The sequence below is a fragment of the Pinus tabuliformis genome, chromosome 6 (genome assembly GCF_031772625.1).
Source record: "Pinus tabuliformis cultivar Carrire ecotype Pingquan chromosome 6, CPIR1, whole genome shotgun sequence".
Taxonomy (NCBI): Eukaryota; Viridiplantae; Streptophyta; class Pinopsida; order Pinales; family Pinaceae; genus Pinus; species Pinus tabuliformis.
Window position 1 is genome coordinate 425701154 of NC_142292.1, and position 6000 is coordinate 425707153.

Consider the following 6000-nt stretch of genomic DNA (forward strand, 5'->3'; position numbering starts at 1 on the left):
GGGAATACAGACGATGAGGGGCAAAATCCTTGAGATACCCAGCCTCTTGGATTAGACCTTGCTACGGGAGCCTCGACGAGGAGTAGCAGGACTGGCTGGGTGGGTAGAGATGGATGCGGATGGGGCAGTAGAGAGAGCTACAGTGCAGGAGTCCCGAGACAGCGCAAAGTTAGCAAGCTGTAGCAGTGTGAGAGGCATAGGAGTGTTGCACCAGTGCAGGAAGGCACAGCGAGGTGTGCAACAGTGTGAGATGCAAGGAGTTGTTGTAATAGCGCAGAGGTCAGAGAGAGGGAGCACTTGGAAGGGGGAGAGGGAGCTTCAACATCAGTGGGTGTTTCTAGCCCAACAGGGAGGTCAGCTGGGAGATCAGTTGCTTACTTCTCAGTAACTGAGTTGCAGTGTAGCACTGGGCAGCACGATGCAACATGATGAGAAGAGGTGCAGTGCGGATGCAATGTTGGGAGAAAGGACCAGCAGTAGCATAGATGTAGAGGGAGCTATCATACAGATGCAGCAGTGGCAGTGGTAGAACCATGTGCAGCAGTATAGGATGCAGCAATGCAGAGGATGTTGGGTAGGAAGGCCTATCATCAACATAGGTTCCGATGCCGGATGATCAAAGTAATATTCAATGAGGAGTATTGCTAGAGCACAATCCTCGCTAAGAGGGAGTGTTGATTTGGGGTATCATCGGATGTGCTCTAGCCACGAAATTTGGTGGAGAAGTTGGGGCACATGAGATCTCCAATACCTAGAAAGGTTTTGGGCAGATTCTAAATAGATCAAGAGATATTAAAATAATTAATATTTGTAATGGAGTCCCTAAGTCTAAACTTAGGGAAAATAAAATATTAATGTGTATTAATATGAACCTGTATTAGAGTGGTCCATAAGACATTGATCAAGCCATATCTAATTTTAGCCATTGATTAGGGACTTAATCTTGACCATTGATATGTCAATAGTAAATGTATAAGAGGAGGCTTGAGGGTCACTTGGAGAACACCAGAGTGATGAGTCATTCAATTCTCTAGAGCGGGGTTTGCTAAGAGAGATAGAATCAGTGATCAGGAGAGCAGCTGAGGGGCATTGAGTACAGAGAAACAGAGAAGGCAGAGATTGTGTGGGGAGAGCAGTGCAGCGGCCAAGGAGAGTGATGCAGAGCCAACAAGGGTTCATGCAGGGCCACGCAGAGGCAACCAAGTGTTGCGCAGAGCACCAAAGAGGCCAGTGTGTCTGACGCTGAGGGCCAGAAAGTTGACGCAGGCCAAGAAAGGTTGACGCAGGGCCAGTGTGAGACAGAGGGGCTGATGTAGTCCAGATTAGGCAGATGCTGGGGTCGCAGAGCAGTTTTGTGCTGAGCTCCCAAAAGGAGTTTTTAGGGTTTCAACCAAGAGATTTCTCTCAAACTGTGAGGTATAGTTGATAAGGAAATTCTCTGTTGGGTAGGCCAGTTTCGGCACCCATATTGTACTCTGATATTGCTTAATAAGAAAACCCTTAGATAGTTGCACCAATTTTCCCGTGTTGGGTTTTTTCGGGGACATTGGTCCAAAAATAATGGTGTCATGTGGTATGTTTGTTCTTGTTTCTTTTAGTTGTTGATCTATAATATGTTGAGCATGCACTGGTGTTTATTTTCAGTATTTACTTTGTAAATAAATTGTTAAAGAAAAATAACAAGTAGGTAGGAATAAATCAGAAAAAGTGCATGAAGGGTTTCTAAACTAAGTAAACTTAGAAATTTCAACATGGTATCAGAGCGTGATTGCAGATCATAGGAGGACTAAAAGACATCAGCCGAGCAGAGCAATAGCAACATAAAACAATTGTCCCGAGGTGACAGATGTTGTTTCTAGCAACGCAGAAGTCAAGAAGTGTGACGCAAAGCCAGTCAGAGCCACGCAGAAGAAGGCGGGAGCTGCGCGGAGCCCCAGAGAGGCCAACGTTGCTAACGCAAAGGGCCAGAGGGCTGACGAGGGCATCCCAAGTTTGACGCAGAGCCAGCGTGAGGCAGAGAGGGGTTACTATAGCTCACAAAGTGTTAGTTGCTGGAGTTTAGAAGGCTGCAGAAATATTGCAGAGTGGAGTTGGTGGGGTACTGTAGTCAGTACAATACCTGATAGAGGAGGGCCAGAGGAGTTGTTACTAAGGGTTCTAGTCGAGGAACCTGGATCATCAGTGCAGTTGCACAAGACAATCAAAGTAGGGGGCATCTCGACAAGCAACAGAAGGATTTCCATGAGGGAAATCAGGACTCAGAGGGAGTTCAGAAGAGAATTCCGATACGGGAAGTAAAGACTCAGAGGAGTCGAACAGAGAACTTCCAGGAAGGAAGTAGAGGAACGTCATGGCACTACATGGGGTAAGAGACCAGGATAGACTGGACAAAGCATCGAACTTCGCAGTCTGGGAGGCCAGAATCTTATCAATGCTTGACAGGAATCTTGTCAAGAACTTTTCCTTGAAGGTTATAGCTATCCCGGTCGACCCCAATGATAATGACAAGTACGAAGACGCGATGGTAAGGGCCAAGTGCATTATCCTTGACGGGGTCAAGGATCATGTGGTACCACATATAGCCGAGAAGGAAACGACAATTGAGATGTGGGAGGCTCTCAAGAACCTATACCAGTATACTTTTGTGTAAAGAAGAATGTTGCTCGAAAACCAGATGAGGTCGTATCAGATGAAGAAGGGTCAATTGATTGACACCTTCCTCGAAGGACTGAATGATATCCGAGACCAGTTCACTGCTATAGGAGCGACATCGGATCAGGAACTTATGGTGAGGACAGCCCTGAATGTTGTCTCAAAAGATTGGGAAGTGTTTGTCCAAAGTATCCTGGGCAGAGGGACTCTCCCACCTTGGGAGGAGATGTGGGCAGCTCTTCGCCAGGAAGAGATCAGACGGTAGTCGAAGAGAGATAGCAATAGCAAAGGGATCAAGGTCAAGAAGGAGGAGGAGGATGTGGCCCTAGCATCTGAGGGAAAGCAGGAGAAGCGGAAAAAGAAAGATCTCTCCAAGATCAAGTGCTTCCACTGTGGGGAGATGGGTCATTATGCGACCCAGTGCCCAAGGAAGAAGAAGGGAGAGTCTTCCGAGACTAAGGCAGCACCAGCGCGGGTAGAGAAGGAAGTTTTGACAGACGATGACTATGCCATGAGTGCACACACGTCACTTGAGTGGAAGTGGGGAGACATCGAGCTGTAGTCAGGTAGACTACAGGTGATGAGGGCAGAATCCTTGAGATACCCAACCGCTTGGATTAGACCTTCCTACGGGAGCCCTGACAAGGAGTAGCAAGACTAGCTGGGTGGGTAGAGATGGATGCGGATGGGGCGGCAGAGAGAGCTACAGTGTCGGAGTTCGAGATAGCGCAGAGCTAGCAAGCTGTAGCAGTGCATGAGGCACATGAGTGTTGCACCAGTGCTAGGAAGGCACAACAAGGTGTGCAACGGTGTGAGATGCAGGGAGTTGTTGCAGCAGCGCAGAGGTCAGAGAGAGGGAGCACTTGTAAGCAGCAGAGGGAGCTTTAGCATCAGTGGGTGTTTCTAGCCCAACAGGGAGGTCAGTTGGGAGATCAGTTACTTACTTCTCAGTAACTGAGTTGCAGTGCAGCAGTGGGAAACACGATGCAACATGATGAGAAGAGGTGTAGTGCAGATGCAATGCTGGGAGAAAGGACCAACAGCAGCACAGATGCAGAGGGAGTTGTCGTACAGATGCTGCAATGGAAGTGGCAGAACCATAGGCAGCAGTGTAGGATGCAGCAGTGCAGAGGATGTTGGGCAGGAAGGCCTAGCATCGGCATAGGTACTAATGCCGGATGATCAGAGTAATACTCAGTGAGGAGTATTGCTAGAGCACAGTCCTCGCTAAGAGGGAGTGTTGATTTGGCTTAGCATCGGATGTGCTCTAGCTACGGAATTCGGTGGAAAGGTTGGGGCGCATGAGATCTCAATTACCCAAAAAGGGTTTGGGCAAATTCTAAACAGATTAGGAGATATTAAAATAATTAATATTTTTAATGGAGTCCCTAAGTCTAAACTTAGGGAAAATAAAATATTAATGTGTATTAATATGAATCTGTGTTAGAGTGGTGCAAAAGACATGGATCAAGCCATATCTAATCTTAGCCATTGATTAGGGACTTAATCTCGGCCATTGATATGTCAACAGGAAAAGTATAAGAGGAGGCTTGAGGGTCAGTTGGAGAACACATTAGAGTGATCAGTCATTCTATTTTCTAGAGCGGGGTTTGCAAAGAGAGATAGGATGAGTGATCGGGAGAGAAACTTAGGGGCATTGAGTAGAGAGAAATAGAGAAGGCAGAGATTGGGCTGGGAGAGCAGCGCAGTAGCCAAGGAGAGTGACGCAAAGCCAGCTAGGGGTCATGCAGGGCCACACAGAGGCAGCCAAGTGCTGCGCAGAGCACCAGAGAGGCCAGCGTCTCTGACGTAGGGCCTCCTGGGCTAACACAGGCCAATAAAGGCTGACGCAAGGCCAGTGTGAGACAGAGAGGGGCTGATGTAGCCCAGATTGGGCAGACGCTGGGGTTGCAGAGCAGTTTTGTGCTGAGGAGCTTTCAGAAGGATTTTTCGGTGTTTCAGCCAGGAGATTTCTCTCAAACTGTGAGGTATAGCTGCTAAGGAAATTCTCTATTGGGTAGGCCAGTTTCGACACCCATATTGTACTCTAATATTGCTTAATAAGAAAACCTTCAGATAGTTGCACCGGTTTTCCCGCATTGGGTTTTTTCGGGGACATTAGTCCAAAAAAATGGTGTCATGTGGTGTGTTTGTTCTTGTTTCTTTTATTTGTTGATCTGTAATATGTTGAGCATGCACTAGTGTTTATTTTTAGTATTTACTTTGTAAATAACTTGTTAAGGAAAAATAACAAGTAGGTAGGAATAAATCAGAAAAAGTGCATGAAGGGTTTCTAAACTAAGTAAACTTAGAAACTTCAACATGGTATCAGAGCGTGATTGTAGATCATAAGAGGACTAAAAGACATCAGCCGAGCGGAGCAATAGCAGCAGAAAACAGTTGTCCTGAGGTGACAGAAGTTGTTTCTAGCAGCGCAGAAGCCAAGAAGTGTGACGTAGAGCCAGCCAAAGCCACGCAAAAGAAGCCAGGAGCTGCGCAGAGCCCTAGAGAGGCCAGTGTTGCTGACGCAGAGGGCCGAAGGCTGACGAAGGGCATCCCAGTGCTGACGCAGACCAATCTGGGGTGACACAGAGGCAGCTTGAGGCTAAGAGGGGCTGACGCAGTTCACAAAGGGGCAATTGTTGGAGTCTAGAAGGCTGCAGAAATATTGTAGAGTGGAGCTGGTGAGGTACTGTAGTCAGAACAGTACCTAACAAAGCAAGGCCAAAGGAGTTGTTACCGAGGGTTTCTAGCCAAGGAACCTGAATCAGCAATGCAATTGCACAAGACGATCAGAGTAGGGGGCATCTCGACAAGCGGCAAAAGGATTTCCAGGAGGGAAATCGGAACTCAGAGGGAGTTCAAAAGAGAACTTCCATACGGGAATTAGAGACTCAAAGGATTCGAACAGAGAACTTCCAGGAAGGAAGTAGAGGAGCGTCATGGCACTACACGGGTAAGAGACTAGGATATACTGAGCATTGAACTTCACAGTCTGGAAGGCTAGAATCTTATTAGTGCTTGACAGGAATCATGTCAAGAACTTCGCCTTGAAGGTTATAGCTATCCCTATCGACCCCAATGATAACGACAAGTACGAAGAGGCGATGGCGAGGGCCAAGTGGATTATCTTTGATGGGGTCAAGGATCATGTGGTACCACATATAGCCGAGAAGGAAACAGCAGTTGAGATGTGGGAGGCTCTGAATAACCTGTACCAGCATACTTCTGTGCATAGAAGAATGTTGCTCGAGAACCAAATGAGGTCGTATCAGATGAAGAAGGGTCAATCAATTGACACGTTCCTCGGAGGACTGAGTGAGATCCGAAACCAGTTGACTGCTATAG